General features: G+C 38.6%; 1 pseudogene; it reads left to right on the plus strand.

The window, feature by feature from the left end:
• The first annotated feature begins 2081 nt into the window (after nucleotides 1–2081).
• Nucleotides 2082–3740, plus strand: LOC139731793 (inosine-5'-monophosphate dehydrogenase 1b pseudogene; annotated as a pseudogene).
• The last annotated feature ends 17605 nt before the right edge of the window (nucleotides 3741–21345 follow it).

The following is a 21345-nucleotide window of genomic DNA, read 5'->3' on the forward strand; positions in this document are numbered from 1 at the left end:
TTTAATTATATGTCTTATTATTTACAATTCATTTAAATATTTGCAACAAACGATGAACAAGTTTAACTTCATTATTGGTCATGATTGAAATTCTCAAGGTCATCACTTGGGGGCGCTATTCATTACAATGTAAACAAGCATATTATCAGCCTATGCTGTTTGGAATAGGTATACTTGTATTTGTATGACAATCCATATTCCCATGATAGGAATACTGAGCTTGTAGATTGATAATAATACCTTGATGAACAAATGATACTACAGTTTCTGTACTAGTTATTACCCTTGTGTGATAGATTCAAAATGATACAGAATAAAAGGGTATAATTTGGAAAAAAAATTCTTCAGTTATCTCTACTTAGTTTATTGTTTGATGTCTCTGTCACATAGAAGAGAATGGAAATAATAAGAGCACTTTACAGGTCCATGCACCCATAATTACCTTACTTTTTTTCCCGGGACACGCCTATTTGATCTGCTATATATTGTTAATTGAAATTGAAACAAAAAAAAAAAAACCCGTAAAATCTGACTTGCATGGTTTTCAATTCATGGTTCCATGGCAATCAGCAATACTAAAAGTAGCTGAATTATATTTCATAGTATTTGCAGTTAAATTTTAATAGAATTCACAATATTTGGTTGAAATAGTGGAAAATGAATGTACTGTAGGGGCATAATGTGCCCCATCCACTTTAAAGGGTTAAACAATCATGGGAAAGGGTATAGTCCACCAGATACTAAGCCCCGATCATGTCCATTGAAAATATTAAGACAAAATAAACATAAAGTAAAGACAAAAAATACAAAATGAAGACAAAATAAAAATGAAACTCCAATAGATTCAAGACCGTGCCATTTCACTTCTTTATGTTTTTGTTGGGGTTAATGTGGCTAGGTTCTGTGAAAAAAATGGTTTGAGTCGTGATAGTTTGTGTGTGTGTGTGTGTGTGTGTGTGTGTGTGTATGTGTGTGTGTTTGTTTATCTGTTTTGTTGAATGCATACAATAGTACGTTTCATCCCGTAAAAATGATCATGTTACGGTAAATGAACACCAAACAAAGAATCTGGAACTCACTCGTCACCAGGAAACTGCTTTAGGGACGTCAAAAATTGGGCCATTTTGCAGCTTTTAAATCTGACTTTACCTCATATTTGTAAGCACTACACCTCCATGTATACAATACTAGTAATCATAACAAGTATGAAATCATTTTAAAGAGAATTAAACAATCTTCGTGTGGTACTAAGCAAAAACAAAAATTATTATTTGTAAGGAAAAATGAGAAATGATTGATCAAACTCAGCTTCCAAACTTATTTTGAGGAGTATATATATATATATATATATATATATATAAATGTATCCAAGCATGCATGTTAAGATTTCACGTATTGGCTCTACGAAGAAATGAAGAAACAAACTGGTAATGCACTTTTGGCAAATAAAACATGACTTCATTCGACTCAAATTTTCGCCGTCCTCCGCTTTCCTTAAAAGGAGTCTTGACAATGATACGTTTATGATTTATTCAATTTGAGTTCTTCTTTTTTTATTCTGTCGTTTTCACTTTTTTATTGCATTTTTAATCCCATTTGCACAGTTATGATCATAATATTTACAGCTCGATTAGAGGATACAATAGAGAAGTGTGGCATATGTGAAATCACATACTCTGTTTTGTTATGCTGATGATACTCAGATTTATGTTTCACTGCTAAAAGTACGAGATCTGATGCAGTGTTTGTTCAGATAGAATCATGCTTGCATCATGCTTTTGTACAATTCAAGATTTGCCTTTGCAAAATGTGAATCTTGAGAAAATTTGGGTTTTGCATGTGATATCTCGTATCTGATCCTCAACAACCTATGGGGAGGGGTGCGTGCGCCCCCTTTAATTTTGTAAACGAGTCCCCTCTTTACGGAATTCCTGAATCCGCCGCTGGATCCTGCCAATTAGGCAATGATTCAATGTAAACACAATAGGCCTACGTGCCAAATATGTCGAACATGAATATTGCTGCACGATCGTGCTGATCCGTGACCTGTGCATAACTGGGCTCCAATCACAGACGAAGACGGTACTGCACGCATGCAGCACATGCAGCTATAGTATCTCCGGTTCTGAGATCCAAGTTGTCTGCCAGCGGAGGAGAAAAACCTACATTTCTTTAGTTTAACATCCGAACAGAAAATGTCGAAACCACTGGTAAATAATGCGATGGACCTTGAAATCGAAGACGGGCTATCTGGACAACAGCTGTTTGCCTGTGGTGATGGTCTTACATACAATGATTTTCTGATCCTACCAGGATACATGGATTTCACATCAGATGAAGTGGATCTGCAGTCCAAACTGACAAAAAATATCACACTGAAGGCACCTCTGATCTCTTCTCCCATGGATACCGTGACAGAGTCATCCATGGCAATTACAATGGCTTTATGTGGAGGTATTGGTATCATTCATCACAACTGCACTCCAGAATTCCAGGCAAATGAAGTCAGGAAGGTCAAGAAATATGAACAAGGATTCATCATGGATCCTGTGGTGCTGGGTCCAGATGCCACAGTTTATGATATGCTTGACTCAAAGCAAAGGCATGGCTTTTCAGGCATACCAATCACAGACTCAGGCAAGCTTATGGGAAAGCTGCTTGGTATCGTCACTTCCAGAGATATTGGTTTCCTGAAGTCAGAGAGCAATACCAAGCCTCTCAGTACTGTCATGACAAGGAGGGAGGACCTCGTGGTTGCCAATGCCAACGTCACCCTGAAGGAAGCTAATGATCTTCTTCAGAAAGCAAAGAAAGGTAAACTTCCCATCGTGAATGAAAAAGATGAGCTGGTGTCACTCATTTCACGCACTGATTTAAAGAAGCACAGAGAGTTTCCCCTAGCATCCAAAGACTCCAAGAAGCAGCTTCTATGTGGGGCGGCCATAAGTACCAGAGAGGAGGACAAATGTCGATTGGAGCTCTTGGTCCAAGCTGGGGTTGATGTGGTGGTCCTTGATTCTTCACAAGGTAACTCAATATTTCAGGTCAACATGATCAAGTACATGAAGGAAAAATATCCTTCTCTGCAGGTTGTTGGTGGTAATGTTGTAACTGTAGCCCAGTCAAAAAGCTTGATTCAGGCTGGAGTGGATGCTCTCAGGGTTGGCATGGGGAGTGGCTCAATCTGTATTACACAAGAAGTGATGGCTGTGGGGCGTCCTCAGGGCACGGCAGTATACAGGGTTGCCCAGTTTGCACGCAACCATGGCGTTCCCATCATTGCCGATGGAGGTATCGCAGCCGTGGGTCATATCACAAAGGCCTTATCTCTAGGGGCTTCTACAGTTATGATGGGAAGCCTTCTGGCAGGAACTACAGAAGCTCCGGGTGAATACTTCTTCTCAGACGGCGTCCGACTGAAAAAGTACAGAGGCATGGGCTCTCTGGAATCATTTGAGCAAAACAGCTCTTCAGCGAGCAGATACTTCAGTGATCGGGACAGGCTGAAAGTGGCTCAAGGAGTCTCTGGTTCTGTTGTAGACAAAGGATCCATCCAGAAGTTTGTTCCCTATCTCATCGCTGCTATCCAGCAAAGCTGCCAAGATATTGGGGTACGCAGTCTCATTAAGCTCAGAGAGAAGATGTATGCAGGAGAAGTCCGCTTTGAGAGAAGATCTCCTTCAGCTCAAATGGAAGGTGGTGTTCACAGCCTCCATTCATTTGAAAAGCGCTTATTTTAGGATTGGACATCACCCGCTTTATACCGTGGAATGATTGACTAACTTTGTGCTTGAATCTTTTTTTTTTTTTGTAACCTGTTTCCAACAAGTATGAATTGCAAAGTTTTTAGACTACTTATTGTGTCTGTCTATGTCTGTGAATATTTTTGTTACTTTGGTGCAAGAAATACGAAGTACATGTATGCATTCTGTGATACAAATTGTTTCCCTCACTTTGTTCTAATCACCTAGTCTTGCGTTTACTGTGTATGTCCATTTTTAGCGATTTTCTCACGGTGTAATTTGACCAAAGAAAACAATACAGAATTCCAGTCTGTTGTGAAGCATTCATGGTCCTAAGAGAACAGACTGCTGGTATTTTGTGAAACTAAGACCATTCTCCCTCAGTATTTACTCGTTTGAAAGAATTCTATGATTGGCTACCTGAAGTAGTCACCTCAATTTTTTGTTCGCCAGAAGTGCATGTTGAAATCTTTAAAGTTTGAAGCTCTGCTGATCTGACAAAAATGATCGCAAATATGTTGATATCAACAGTCCCTTTTTTTGTATTTCATTTGTAGGTGACATAAAACGTAGCTCAATGCTATCAGTTGGCCAGATAACCCTACTGACCCTGTTGCTTGAGGTTCCAACAAGTACAAAGAGTCAACATTAAATGTGCCTGTCTTTTAATAACATAATTATATCAGAAATGATGGACTTTGTATTGTTTGCGCTGTGATTTGAGTTTGCTAACTTGACATTCTATTGTTTTTGTATATACCGATATATATGTGTGTGTGTGTGTGTGTGTGTGTGTGTGTTTTGTGTTCCATTTTCCCTTACATTTACCGTCACATTGATGCCCATGTGAGGAACCTGTCATTTCCGGATAAAATTAGCCTTTATTTCTATTCGCGTATGTAGGTTGAAAACAAATATGAGAGCAATCGATCTTGTAAATGATAATAAGATAAACAAACAAACAAACAAGATCTAACTTCAGGTTTCTATCATTTATTGATGATGAGATAATGAGAAACCTCCTGTGAAATGTGAAAGATCATGTGATTTCAAAAGGTGATAAGATGATTTTTCTGTTACTCAAATATACCATGAAATGAAAGTTATGCAATTTATTTTCTTAAATATATAGTCTAGTGGGATTTGGGGAAAATATGACTGTTAGAGGCATTTTTTTGTAAAAGTTGGGAACCGATCTATTTTGTATAATTCAAGTACGCTGAATCCAAAAATTCCGGCTCCCAAGCGGAATTTTGAGTCTAAGAGCATTTAATTTGCATAAACAAAATGGTCGCCAATCCATTGCCTTTGAAGGTGATTCGATAGTCTAATTTTCATAAAATCTCCATAGACGTGCAAAAATAGTAATAATTTCAGAAATTAAGATGCAGAGACAATAGCTAGGTTATCAATTATTCACAACTATCACATACATATGCAAATTAAGAAGTGACATATGCAAATTAGGAGTAGCCGCTGATACAGCAATGCATTACCGCATATGCACATGTATAATAGTTATACCTACATGTACTTGTTCACTTCTGTTTTTAATAATTTTTAACAAGTTATCGGGCAAACAAAAAGTACGTGGTGTCGTCAGAGTCCAATCAAAATACGTCCTGCAATCAATCAATGCAAAAGAATTGAATAACACTTATGCAAATATCTATGCAAATTGGTATACGAGAGGATACAATACTGGCAGGGGTTCTAGATTCTTCGACGCATTGCTGCAATATATGAATCTGAATCATAATTCTGATGATAATTGTCATTGTATCAAGACCGGTTCACGATTCCTAGTGTGATAAAGAGACACAAGAACCAACTTCAAGTATTAAAGTAAAACGCATATCTCATTTGCATGATAAGTTATGCAAATATATTTTTCATTTTCTCAACATATTTTTCAAGAAAGCAAAGTTTTGCTATCAAAATGTACCTTGGCGTAGTGAAAAAAAAAAATATGCTATCGGTCAAACAAAGCGTACATGGTGTCATCGGAGTCCGAGGAAAATCATCAGTACTGGAATCAACCAATTAAATAAAAAAGAAATGAATAAAAATGTTTGCGATTACGTATGCAAATTGGTATGCAAGAGGCTATGCGACAGGCTTCGAGATTCTACAACACATTGCCGCGATATATGCATCTATATCATTATAGTTTTCATATCAAGACCTAAGCTGATGATTCCTTTGTGATAAAGAAATACAAGAACAGCTAACAGACAAGAAAAAAACAGCTGGTAGAAATACCCTTATAATCTAATTTGCATGATGAATTACAAAAAACAGATGGACATTTCTATGAATATATTCCCCAAAACAGAGTCTTGCTATCACAATGTACCATGTCATACTGAAATACAGCTAAGTTATCGGGCAAAGAAGTTGCACATTATACAACGTTATAGTGTCGTCAGAGTCCGAGGTAAATCAAGTACTGGAATCAATAAATAAAGAAGAACTGAATAACACTTATATGGAAATATGTTTGCAAATTGGTATTCAAAAGGCCTTAGACCAGGCAGGTTTCGAGATTCTACAACGCACTGCCGCAATATATGAATAATCATTTATGTTTCAGTTCAGAACAGTTCTTTCATCAAGACCTGTAAATGAGTCCTGGTGTGATTAAGAGATACTAAAGTTAACTGCAACTACTAAACAACAAATCTTTATTATCTCATTTGCGTAATATATTTACCAATTTTTTAATGCATATTTACCACCAAAACAAGGTCTTGCTATCAAAGTTGTCAGGCAATCACATCACCATACATTGCTATATAGATAGTGCAAGGTCACTTTATATTTCCCTGTACTTTGTCGTTTTCATTGGATAAATTGGTTTATAGTTATTTTTAATCTGCAGTTGAATGTAAAATCAAATGGCAACTTTCATAAATCTCGTCTGCGAACATAATTTATGTCTTTTCTATCTATAAATTCACCCACTCTGTAGGCTTAAGCAAAAAAAAAAAAAAAAAAAATTCTGGTATCTCGGACAGTGTCTGAAACAGAAGCGAAGGATGACTTTGTAATTCTTTAGTCATCAACACCTTTATATTTTGGCTGTCGAAGAAACATAATCTGAGTCGAAAAGTCTTTTTCTCAATTGAGCTGAATTGATCTACATTCATGCAAGTTTTGCATCATCACATTGTTGCTAACACGCACACACTGGCTGACTGCTGTACATCGTAGGCCGCCTGATTTGTGACTTTTGCATCGAAACGTTCTGCATTGCTGTCGCAAGCACATTAAATCCTCTCAAGACAACTTTGCAGGATTGGAGCTAGATGCATCAGTTGTACAGGCTGTAGGCCAGATCAAAACGTTCCCATCCATTGTCTACTGGCGAAGAAAGATCAGGTCTGGCACACGGTGAGCAGGGTTTCTTCTTTCTTTCTTTTTTCTTTTTTTTTTATACAGGAGTATTGTTGAAATGCTTCCGCGAGCGTTCAGCTAACTTTTGTCGGTAATCAATGGAGGAAGGTATTTTGTGCCAAACGAGCTTGTGTTATGCATCTTGTGAATCGAATATAATTTTATTCTTGTAAAGACGACTGATAACAACCATGTTCTTGGAATCCTTTAGTTTTCTTCTCGTACAAGCAGCATCCTTCATGATAGTGAGTCCTTGATCACTTGCTTTACTAAGAGTGCTACTGTCAGTATTGCGTAGCGGACATCGGCATGATCGGACGCGTTTGAACTCTGCTCTCTATTTCATCGTTTCCGTGAAGTGTTAACTCTGAAAAATGCATCGATAAAGGACTCCAAAGTCATTTCTGCTTCTGTTGACTTATACTGACGGTAATACTCATATATTTCTCACTCTTTACTGTCGAAATATACCTTTTGTTTGAGTGATTTGCATATCTGAACACCTGGCAGCGCACCCCATGAAATCGGCTTAGTCCCATGTACATCGATTATATGGTTTCACCTGCGACGACACTATGAGGTCGAAACGGGGACAGACTGAGGACGCTGCTGCCAGTGACCTTGCCAGAGATATTCGTGAAGAGGTGTCTAAGGCAATTGAAGACAATCGTCAACTTGGATACAAAAAAAATATATATATACCTGATAAAACATAATAAAATGAGAGGCAAAAAGGCGACCATTTACGTCTGATACGAAGTAGAATCTTTTGTATGTAACATGGCTCATAATAAGTTTGTTGTTGTTATTTTAAAGATCGAAAGAAGAGAGAGAGAGAGAGAGAAATGGGGCCCTATACAAATAATTTGCCCCAGACAGCACTTATAACATAAAACAAACATTATAGATCTTAAAGAGATATAAACAAGAATATTAAATGCATACCAAGTCTCCTCGAGGGAGCTCATATCGTCTCCACGAGGGAGCTCATATTGTCTCCACAAAGGAGCTCATAAAGTCTCCACGAGGGAGCTCATATTGTCTCCATAAAGGAGCTCATTACGTCTCCACGAGGGAGCTCATATGATACTAGTACAGTATTGATGAATACCTCATATTCTTCAGACAAACTCAAATAACTACACAATACACGCGCGCGTGTACCGCACACTAACTCATCCACGTGCACACACTCAACCACATACACACACCTCCAACCACGCATAGACACACCCATATCATGGTTCAATCCAAAATAATGTACAGTATTTAAATAGAGCACACACACAATGATATGTTTTTTACAAAATAGATAAAATTACTACAACTGTATCATTGTTTCGAAAGAAAGAAGAAGAAGAAAAAATATATATACAGTGTTTATATCAAGGAGCTCTAAGGCGTTGATACAGAAAAATATTTGCATATACAGAAAAATATTTGCAGTGTTTATATCAAGGAGCTCTAAGGCGTTGATACAGAAAAATATTTGCAGCAAACAACGGAGAAATATGATACAGATATAATCCTGGAATCAAAGACGTATGAGTATACCTGCGGGCTTCAAGCCCCCCCCCCCCCCAAAAAAAAAAAAAATACAATTTAGTGCCAGAAATTCATAATTTCATAAATTCAGAAATTCATAATAAGTAATTCAGTATTCGTTAGCTCTTGCAAACCATTGGCCCTTAAAACTAGAGGCCTATTTGCTAAGAATGTCATTTCTATGATCTGAGTCACACCTGGTGAGATATATCATAAGTCAGACAGACAAGCGAGCGTGGCGTCGTCCAAGTCCATTAATACCTGGTGGTTATTACTGGGGGCATGTCATCCACGTATATTGAAAACAAAAACAAAAAGGACCAGGAAGATGTAAACTCCTTATTTCGCAGATTGCCTGGCCGAGGCAATTTCAGAGTTAAAATTGTCTTGAAGGTTGACTAAGTTACATTCTTATAACAGATGTAGTAGAAGGATCAAAGCTAGGTAGATGTGTGCCACACGTCTTTTTTTCCCCTTTCTTCTCCCTCACTGCTATTCCAGCAATCGTTATTTAAGGTTATCATGTTAAGGCGCGGTCAGAGTGGCAAAAGATCGCGAAGTTTTCGCGATCTTTTTGTCCGGTCACACTGGCAAGAGATCGAGAAGTTCGGCGGGGATTGCATGATAAAATGAAATATCCCTGTATAGCTATAGTGGGAAGTTTCGCAGTCACACGCACTTGACAAACTTCAGGATCTTAAAGATTGCAATCTTAAACTTGTTGATATTTTGCAAATATGACCGCGTCTTTTGAGATCTTAGACATCTGGCTATAAGCCAGTTCGTAGTTCTGCTTTGCGCATTAGCAGAAAAAAAGTCATTCGTACCAAGATGCATGATGGTTTTTAAATTCACGGAGATAAGCATCTGCCATATGATGATTATTCATACAATCCCTGTGAATGATACTTGCTAGTACATCCGGCTGATAGCAAACCTGGTATCTGGCATAGGCGTCACCAGGGGGGGGGGGGGGGGAGGGGGGGGGGGTGCGTTGGTTGCGGACGCACCCCCTTTTTTCCAGACAAAAAAAAAAAAAAAAAAATCACCACTTCAGTCTGCGAGCGACCTCAACGCCGGACGCTAAATAGAATTACATGTATTCTTGTTGTTTTTTGTTGTTTTTTTCTACTCTTTTTTTTTTGCACCAGGGACAACAAAATCGTGGATAAAAACAATCTCATCCTTGGCTCTGTCAGCACTGATTTTATACATATCTACGAGTATTCTACAGTGCTTACTATTTATCGACCGTACTGGACATCCGTACGGTACGGAGCACGTACACGTTTGCATGTACGTGTAGGGTCTGTGTACAGCACGTTACTTCTGACCAATCCATTTTGATAATGCGAGCCCAAGTGCGAAAAAAAAAAAATGGAGGGGCAAGTTTGTCATTTTGCCCACCCCCCCCCCCTGCAATTCCCGAGACGAGAAGATTTTCTTGGTTTTTTGTCAGAAAAAAAAAGGTTTACCCCCATAAAAAACATTGGAAGGGCAAGCATAATTTTGCCCCACCCCCACCCCCTTAATTGATAATTAGTGAGATGAGAAGATTTTCTTGCTTTTTGACATAAAATAAAAATGCCTCCATAAAATGTTTCAGGGGTAAGCGCACCATATCTGCCCCACCCCACATAATTATGATTCCCGAGATAAAAAGATTTTCTTGCTTTTTTTTTTGTTAGATATCTGTCCAATTATTTCATCCAAAGTGTGCAAAAGATGGAAGGTTGCTGAATTTCAATTCTAAAAAAAGCAAAGTCTCAGATCTCTCATGTGGGAGGGGGATACCTCTTCCCACACCTTCCCCCGTTCGATCTATTTTCCATGGATTTAATACACCATAGATTGACAGATTTACAAATGTTTCATCAAAAGTGTGCACCAAATCTGTCTTAATAAAAGAAAAACGCAAAAGTTCCGTCGTGGGGGAGGGGATATTATCTCCTTTTAATTAACAATTAACCCTTTCCCAAATGGCGTAGCCAATGGAGAGGGGGAGGGGCGATGGGGCAATTGCCCCCCCCCCCCCCCCCAAGATTTTGACCGGGGATTTGGAAGGCGGAAAAAATATAATCGAATATGGGAGAGATATCTTCTTACCACCCTTCCATTGCCTTGTCCCTTCTAAAGACTTAGACTATGACTATAGACTTAGACTGTTAGACAATTTCCTGATTTTCCACAAAAAGTGTGCTTCAGATCGCTTTATTTCAATTCTCAAAACTCAAAAGCTCCGTCGAGCGGGAGGGGGATACCCCTCCCACATCCTCCCCCTAAGCTCTATTTGTAATACCTCACTATTCTTTATACATACACAGTGATGATGCACAGTCAGAATAATAGCCATTAACATTAGTGGTCTTTCACCGGGAAAAAAAAACACCTTTTTGTTTAAATTATTATTTTTTGGAGAGGGCTGAAAAATAATTCAAGTACAGTTGTATTGCACCAAAAGTTTGCACCAGATCGCTGAATTTCAGGTCTGAAAATACAAAGTCATCTTCGTTTGGGAGGAGAAATGCCCCTCATGTTCACCCACGTGTGCATACTTTTTTCTGTTTGATTGCTTAACAGACAGTGTTCCAGTGTAAGAATTAACGCAAGAAGTTTATTTAAATTGCACCATTTTGTAGGCAAATTGTTTAATAATGATTTACATCAAAATGTACTGCTACCTTAGTGGGACTGTTTCAAGTCGATAAGACACGCAAAAACCTGCATCAAATTGCACCGTTTACAACATCAAAATGCAAAAAGTTCTCACCGTCGGAGGGGGACACCCCCTCCCACATCCTCCCCTCGCTCACTCCGCTCGCTCTTGTTTCGTCGCGTTCATGATATTCAGTGTAAATACTAAAACAGGATGTTTATTTTGATGATACTACAATGTATTTTATAGGCAAGTTGTTCAATAACAATATACATAAAAATATGCTGCTACCTTAAACAAGTGGGACTGTTTCAAGTCGATAAAACAAGCCAAAACATGCATCAAATTGCACCATTTACAACATCAAAATGCAATTTCAGTTCTCACCGTGCTATAGGTGGGACGACCCCTCCCCCCCCCCCCCCCCTCGCTCGCTCCGATTGCTCGGGCTCGGTCGCGTTCATGACATCAGTGTAAGAATTAATATGTCACCCTGTTCCCTAAGCTCATTCTGGCAAGGCAGATTCATTTGCATTTTTATTTCATTTTCTTAAACTCACTCTGGCAAGGCATTCTCATTTGCATTCTCTCTTGTTCAGCCTAGTGCTGTAGTAGGTCTCCGCGCTTGGCTAATTTTAACAAAGCCTCAGTCAGGTGTTTTAGCTAGCTGTGCTGGGGCTGTGTACAGTTTATATAGGCATAGGAATGCGGTAATTAAATTGTTTTTCAGTTGCTAGGTTATTTTGGCAGGGTAGGAGATAATTGGTCAAGTTTTTTGGGTGTGTGCAGTCCTGTGTAGGAGAGAGTTGTGTGAGGGAAAATCGGTGCACTCCATATTGAACCTTTGAGTTGAGAGGTTGAGCTCTTCATCCTCACAGTGGTGTGACTGGATGTGTGTGGATTTTGGGTGTGAAAAAGCCTCGACTTGGATCCCCCCACTAGCAAGTAATTGTCAGACTTGCAATTTCGGGACTTCCTTTTGGCTGCCACAGCACACCAAAGCACATCTCCAAACCCAAGACCACAGAGATTCCGTAAGTTGACATTGTATGTATTTGTTAAGCAGCAGTAATGATATAGGGTGTGATTTGACAGCATAAAAAGGAATAGTTTTAATGCTCAAAAATTTTTGTCACATTGCAGTAGATGTAACAGTTATAATTCCAAACTGTTATGAATGGTGGATAGCGTATGGAAAGCAATTACAATACACACTAAAAAATAGGAGAGCAAATATGTACCCCTAGAGGTACAGATGCTTGTCGCTATACAAGGAACCCTAGCGGTACTTATATGTACCCCATACAGGGGTACATATAAGTACCCCTGCCTTGGGTACTTATATGTACCTCTAGGGTACAGATTGTGTACCCCTGTATGGGGTACAGATGAGTACCCCTGCATAGGGTACAGATGAGTACCTCTAGGGTTCCTTGTATAGCGACAAGCATCTGTACCCTTACCGGTACATATTTGCACTCCTTTTTTCGTGTGTGTGTGACTGTCTAAGTAAACAATATGACACACACACAAACACGTACACAAACACGCACACAAACACGTACACAAACACGCTCACAAACACGCACACAAACACAGGCATGCAATCTATGAGAGTAAGTTTACAGCATACAACTGTATGTATAAGACATGCTAAGGTGTTTTTCCTTGATATATACAAATTATACGCTTTATTTCCTGGAAACTAATAACAAAGCAAAAGCATCCACGTGTTGATATTGCACTACAAACACAGAGGACAATACATACGAATAAGGTTGTTGCATGAAAAAAATAATACATGTTCATGATGTAGCAGTGCACTGTACCAATATGTTGCCATTTTTGTAAATTTGTGAATCATTTTTGGTTTGCAAATTTGACAAGCAAAATTCTCACCAAGCGCTATACTGGGGTATAATATTTAGTGCATTTAAGAGGGTCTCAGTGTCAATTTACGAAAACAAAACCTTGTGACAATACCTGTGACCTTCTCATTCACAAAAATATATATGTACGCAAAGACGAACAGCTTATGCAGTACATGTACTCAGTAGTTGAGACTGTTTATCTTTGGCACAATGTACAACAGTGTAGGTGCCTACAGGAATACTACAATTGCAAAACCAAAAAAATATGTCATAATATACACTCAAATACTAAGATTACACAGCCATAAAATCCATACATGCTCAAAATTCACATTTTCATAATTTCTCATCAATCATAAAGTTGGCTTGAAGAACATCTTTCACTTGTCCACACATTGAACATCCTACACAATCATATCAAATGAAATATCACTTGATTTAATTTGTTTGTAAACCACTTCAGTTACTTAACTTATAGAAACAGCTGTTCATAATCTTCAAATCACAGGTAAATCTGTGACAGAAAAACACTGTAGCACTAATAGGTAAATATGGAACAAAATTAGGCATCAAAATGGCAAAATGAAATAAGTATATCAGAATTGCTCTGAATTAAGAAGGGTTTTGTTTTTGAATTTTGAAATGGCCTTTTTAATCCTTTACCTTTGAATTTCAAGAGATATGGAATAAAACTAGAAATGTTGCTATGGTAAGTGGTATGTATCCACCATAATGCATGCTTCTCCCAATAGGTCTATGTTACGTCTGGATGAGTGACAACAGTTTCACATAAGTGGCAAAATAGTAAAATGACAAATGTCGTAAATGTCACAAATGTGTTGAGTGTTTACTTTCCTTGAACTAATTTTAATTGGATAATAGCTAAGAGAGAGTCTTATAGTCTAAGAAAGCAGGTATTTGGGGATTGAAGAAAGTTCTTTGCTTTCATAATGCACATGAACGGATTTTATGTCCCATGTGTATATCCACTTCTTCGTAGTAACAGATACCTACTGTCAATACACTGTAAATGTCTACCTTTGCTCATCAAAATTCCTCTTACTCTGTCACGAAGAAAACTACGTTCAACTTGATGCATTATAACAAAATGTACAGCGAGTTTTGATTCAACCAAAGTGATACCCCTTGCTCTTCACACAAGAAACACATTTGTATCTCTGAAAAAGTAAACAGATTATGCACCATTGAGAAATGGGTAGGCCATAGATATGAATTGGATGGTGGTAGTAGACATACTGCATATACATGTATTATTATCGCACTGTTTGCACCATCAATTATATTTCAAAGTACGATATTTCTTCCTATAGAACACAATTTCATACACTTGTGCATTTAGTGAAAGAGATTATCTTCATCATGTAAAAGCACACTGGTCATATCATAATGCATCAAATCCATGTAGTGAGTGCTTGTTTTGCACGCTGCATAAATGCAGCTTTATATCCAACTGGAGAGAAGTCATGACCCCCCCCCCCCCCCCCCCCCACAAAAAAAAAAGGAAGATGTGTGAACCCACTGAAAAGTCCCGAGTATACTGAGGCAAATGTCTATGGGAAATGCGGGTTGTATCAAACTCAAAACGTCCTCAATAGGTTAACATGGTCTTCTCTATCAGTTCACCACTGAAGAGTAACTTTTGGACGAGGATCACATAAATTAGTTTTGACCATCAGGCTAAATCTAATGGCAATCTCCTTACAGTACTCCCATCTGTTGAGGTAATCTCACTATGCACAACACCGTCCACTGGCACTGGTAAAACAGTCCAGGACTCAATCACCGTTGGACCAGTAATTTTTCAGGAATGGACCAGTAAAAATGGACAAACTGGGTTACCTACTGGTCAAACAGATGGGTATGGCCAGTAAAAAAAAAAAAAAAAAAAATGGGTTAGTGTGCAGACATGTCATGCAAACCATCCAATTGTCTACTCATGTCTTGCACACCGCAGGTACTATGTATATCAATCTGTTCGAACATAACACACTGCTGAAATGTAATGAATGCTCTCAGGGAAATGAATAACTTACAATGTAGCTGAATAGCGCTAGATCCACGCAAGGTCAACTAAAGCAAGGTTGGTTGCACTTCATATTCATTCTAAATAAGAAAATTATATACGGAGATCTAACTTCAATATAAGTAAAGAGAGGGCAGGTGTAGAACCCAAAGTAACCAAATCCTCACCCTGTTACTAGCAATGTAAAAACCTCAAGAGTGATTCAATTTTCCATTAACATCTGAACCTTTAGAAATTCTTGCCTCTCCTTTGGCTGTAACACATACACTGCAGTCAACCTATAATTTTGTATGGTAAGCACTCAGGATTAGTATCATTTTTAGTGAACTACTTCAGTTGCCAATATTCCTGTATCAAGTTAGTAGGCTCTGCCTGCAAAGAATATGTACACTACAAACACATTATTGTCAAATTTTTCAATTGATACTGCATCTGGTGCATGTGTATATGAGTACCTCAAACGGGCAAGGCAAACTATGATTTGCAATGAATTCAAGCAACATATTAAAAGATTTCCTTGCTCATAACTATGATGGAAATCACATTTTAACCTTACAGTGTTAAGAGTCCAGAGACGTACAATCACTGTAAGCAGCAAAACAAGAACCGTATTTAAGGATATTCTTTAACTTCAAGTTTACACACATGAGACATAAAAGCTCTAAATGAGAATTTGTTGCCTGAATTCAGCTGAGGTAAAAGGTTTCTGTCCTATCAATGGGCCAGAAGAAGTAAAACCACCGTGAATTTATTGGGATATAACGTTAATCAAATTTCCTGGAAATATTCAAAGCAATTTCCAGAATCGACCTGAATATATGGGATATTTAAGTTGATCAATCTTTGTACCTTGAATGGTAATTACTTGGAATATCCTAATCTTGTGAGAGAGCTAGGTTTGGATGAAATATTGGTGCACTCTTCGCGTTGGGCTATTCCAGCCCAAATGTGTACTACACAGCCAAAGTTGAAGCAATCCCTGCAGAAATGTTGGTGCAGGTGCAGAGAACTGTTCCTTCCACCTCCACAAGAAGGCCATCTGCTGCAAAAGGAATCCCACATATTACTAATAGGGACTTTCTGATTGTGTGGACACAGGCACCTTTCTTGTACAAGAGTGGTTCCAGATTGCTACAGTCCGTTTGTCACATCTGGGATGATATCGCCCATTTTGATTTTCAGTGTACGTCGTTCACTACGTACTGCTACGTCATGGCTCCCTTTCCTCCAACAGGCTGGCGAGTAGTTGCACTAAGCGATGATATCACTCATGTTCTGAATATAGGTGGCAATGAAATCCTTGGCAGACGCGTTTTGCGATTCAGGCCTGGGATGTACTGGAGAACATGAAAGTATGCACAGTTCCTCAAAACAACGTCATCACCTCGACGTCGACATTCAGGAGGTGAAATGGATTTGGATTTGGTCCCGCAGGTTCCTGGACAAATAGTGAGAAATGAATTTACAACAAATTTGTAAATAATAACAAACAAACTTTTCTTCACATTTTATCTAGTGCCATCAAAAGTGCAACATTCAAAAACATTATATTATCATTTAGTGTAAAACCCCGGTTTACATTGAAAATATTACTACATGCATTATCTATGCTCAAAGTAACCATCACCTTTTATATTATTTGAGGTTGATGTGAAAAAAAATCGAAGAAGCAGCATAATTGCAAAACTTATCAAATTTGCTTCAATAATATCTATCAACCTTTCTTTTTTTTTTTGGGGGGGGGGGGGGGGCAAATAATTAACTTAAAACTCTATAAACATTTACTTTCCACAAAACATTTGGAATGTACCAAAAGCTCTTCTTATTTTGTGACAAAATATCCAATCAAATATGGACTCATTCCCTTTCAAATCATATTTCACTTTACACAAACCTGTGGAATTACAGCCGGGTCTTCCATGATGGGTGCCCTTTTGATGAGAGTCCTTGCAGCTTCAGAGTATTGTAAGGGTGAAGAGAACCTAAGTGTGAATCTACGGACAGAAAAAAAAGAAAACAGGAAAAAAGGGGACAGTTTACCTTATTTGAGATTTATAAAGGAATTGGTCACTTTATCTGATTGATAATTCATAGGAATTACCATCATGTCATATACATTCTACATATACAGTGGACTCCCGTTAAAAGCGAAGTCCTCGGGACCGGCAGTTTTCTTTCTTTATATCAGAATTTCGTTATAACCGAACAAAGAAACAATATACATAGAGTGGATGAGATTGCAGCCCAAATTTTTACTTCGTTATAACCGGATTGCACTGTAATAGGAAAATCATTGTTTACGATACTTGCAAAGTCATTCTTTCTGCAAAGGTCTTGTAAGAATAACAGTAATTCACAGCCTGTCATGGACCACACATACCACGTATCTTGCCACTTGTTCACTGATGCTACATCCAGCAGTCATGGGGCCATCATGTCACTGCCACACAATCAGTAGTAGGCCTACTCAAAAATGGACATGCATCTTCTGGTGTTACAAGTCACAATTTATCAAATGATAGTATGACCCAGGGCTGAAGTCATGTAACTACGTGTACCGTACATCATGTAGTATTGTGCTCTGCATGGTTCTTTCCCGTTTTAACTACAGTACTTATGTGTCATTAAAATACCTACCATTACCAAGTATGCTTGATAACGTCCTTGAAGAGTTCTTGAATAATCTTTGCTCTCCACTGACTTCCAGATGGTTAGAAGAGATGCATTCCTCTCCTTTGTCACATCCATTCACAAGTGACATGAAGTAATCCACAGCTTGGTAGTGAAACAACTGCATTAGGAGCTGCTTGTCTAAATAACAATAACAACAAAAAAAGAAATGTGTAATTGGTAGCACTAATTTCAATTACAAATATATCATCCAGTCATCAGACTCTGTATATCTTAGAAGTTAGACTATTAATACATTGCATTAGAGATCTACCCAGTCTATGTAGTTGACTAGACATCACTTAGTCTTGGTCTGCCTTGTGTCCATCCGGCTTATTAATTCCGATTACAATAGAATCTATAGACCCTATTATAAAAGTTTGAACTCAATCGGCCATGGGAAAATGATAAGATAAGATGATAGATTAACTTGTTAAGACAGTGCAATTCACTTGATTCAGTGTGGTTCACTTGATTAAATCAGGGGTGGGTACAGGAATTCCGTAAAGGGGATGGGTCTTTACAAAATCAAATGGGAGATGCAGGCTCCCCCCCCCCCCAATATTTAACTTATTATTTCTTTGTTTTGGTTCAATCTAATAAAGAGGGAGCAGGCACCCGGTGCACCCCCCCCCCCCCCCCCGGATCCGCCCTTTCAATGGTAAATTAAATTCAAACGGCCACGCGTTGTATGTGTATGACGCGTAAACCAAAGGTATCCTGTAGTCTGTGGTCTACAATGTATGTTGGATGTCACACACTGGGCTATCGAAACGCAATTTTATGAGGGTTACAAGGAACTCTTTCCGTAGAGGGATGCAACTGTCTAACCTTACCATCTAAAGCAGCCCAGTGACAGCACAAACCATTGCTGCCTTTCAAGATGCTCCCCTTCCACTCAAACCAGAGATTGGAAGAATAAATTTTAAAAAGCCTCCTGTTGGGAGACAGGATGCTGCAATTCATGAGTATTTTTTGACTCGCACATGGAACATATGTTTTGGTGCCCATGTTTTAATCATATACAACAAACTTGTATCTTGCTTGGTATAACTTGCGCACCATCACATACAGTGACATAGACTAGAGCTCTACTGCCACTGCACAACCCTAACCCCTGGGCGCTCCTTGTACACATTTATTCTCGCGTTGGGGCTGGTCGTAGTTAGCACTACTACTAGTATTCAGTACAGTGTACAGTGTGTACGCTATGCGTATGGGGCAGCTGGTCGCAGTTAAGTTAACAGTAACACTGCACCACTGTACTGTATAGTTTGGCTGTAATGTTATTGTTGGGACTGTAGACAACAGTTCGACAAACAGGCCTTAGAACTGTTAGTGGTCTCGACACTATATATACAAAGAACATTCTAGCTAACAATGTCTTTAGATCCTCAGACAGACTCTTTGTACCTAACGGTAAGTCTGTTGTGATCCGTCATGATCATGCACTCACTCACCGTGACATTACGAGAAGTGGTCAACACGTCTGGTCCAGTGTCGAAGTTGTGCATATGCATCAGTTAATGGCCTTCTGTCGACTGCGTGCTTGAATTGAAGATCCTTGCAGTTGCACGTTTTGTACCAGCTGAAGCGCGATAATAGATGTTTAATCTCGCTAGTTAGCTTGATGATCGGCACATTTTGTTGCTCGGTTACATTCGGTTACGCGTAAGCTGTATGCAACGCGATCATCCTGCGTGAAAACCTACCGCTCGGCGACACGTCGTCGCCGCTCCAGATATTTGAATGAGTGGCCAACTTGGCGAGTTGTACAGATGAGGAAAAAAAGAATAACTTAAATAATCATACGTAAATTTTGAAGTAAATATATCATGAAAAATTATTTTGTAAACATTTTTAGCAATTTCTACGTAATTACATTAATTAATTGAGTATATCATTCAGAAAATAACGCTGGTTTTTGATAATCGCAGGAATTGATTTCCTTCTTTTCGCTTATTGGTCAACTAGTTTGGCGGTAGGTATTCTCGTTATCAGAACGTGATTTTAACAACCGTGTAGCCCCCGAAAAAAACATTTCCAAGATTGCAGGTGTATTGACACTTTGTCTTAAAACACGGTACTTGCAAGTTTTAGGTATACCGAAATATGCAAAATGTGTACTTTGACATAACCGTTGTATCCACTACCAAGATGTAATGTAACATGTACATACATAATTGGTCTTTGTGTCAAGACTATTCACGGTACTGACAAGTAGGAACGCCTACCCTCAAGGATGCCTACCCGTTCGCGTACCGACGAGTACCCCTAGACGAACTTACTTGCTCACAAGCCCGATACGGGTACGCAGGCGGAAACGCCTACCCCAATTGTACCGCTAGTTTTTAGTGTGTAGTGTTGTGGATAAGTGCTACTACACTTTCTTTTTAACGTTTGTTAGTTTTTTGTATACAGCCCTGGAAATATGGCAGATGAAGTTAATATTTTCAGTTGGTGATGAGACAAAATGATATCAATTGCTCAGTATAAGTATTATCGTATAGTGTTGCATTTGGTTATACGGTTGTACTTATAAGGTTTTTTTCTGCATGTATCAATTGAATATAATCGGTGTAAACAATAGTTTTTATGCTATTTGACACTTTAAAATGTGTCCGCTTTTTGTGTGAATTGACACTTCAGATTGAGTCCACTTTTTACGCTCGTATTTGGCAAGTGCCTTTCAAAAAAAAAAAGAAAAACAATTGCTATACAGGCACATTAAATGACCGTAAAGTGAATTGTTTATAATTATATAGTGATGGTTAATCGGTTTCCTCTTAAAGCAACAGTAATTGTATATGATAATGTTACGAACACCTTCTAGAAAGCATTCTGGTAGGCCCCTATATTTTTGTACAGTCATCCCGTTCCTCGTCTTACTACAAACTTAGCTGGGCTAAGTATAAAGCTCCATGTCTTCTTCGTAGACGCCGGCCATTGGCCAAGACTGTTAACTCCTCGAACTCCACGCTTTCGGCAAATTGGTCTCGAACGACCTCGATTATCTCCGACAACGACCTCGTCATTGATTACGACTCGCCGACGAACTCTCTATCACTACGATTACTCACGCGTGATCTCCCCCATCGCGGAGCTGTACATTTCCGCCCCCATGTTGAGTTGAGTTGAGTTGAGTTTATTTTATTTATACACGGAAATAAAAGCCTGCTTTCAGCTGGACAGCTGTTTTTCAGCAAGGCCGTGTTTCACATCGAATAACAAAGTATACATACACACGGCAAAAATGCAAACATATGCAATGATATACAATAAATAACAAACACTGAACAAGTTACAAAGAAGATCAATGAGAAAAAAAGAAGAAAAGATTCAGATATTAAAAACAAAAGAGAAAATCGATATACTTCTATGGACACATTAAGGGATTTCCGCTAACTTCATGATCTCTCT

The sequence above is a fragment of the Diadema antillarum genome, unplaced genomic scaffold (genome assembly GCF_040938485.1).
Source record: "Diadema antillarum isolate AM-2024a unplaced genomic scaffold, OU_Dant_1.0 scf00000023, whole genome shotgun sequence".
Lineage (NCBI taxonomy): Eukaryota > Metazoa > Echinodermata > Echinoidea > Diadematoida > Diadematidae > Diadema > Diadema antillarum.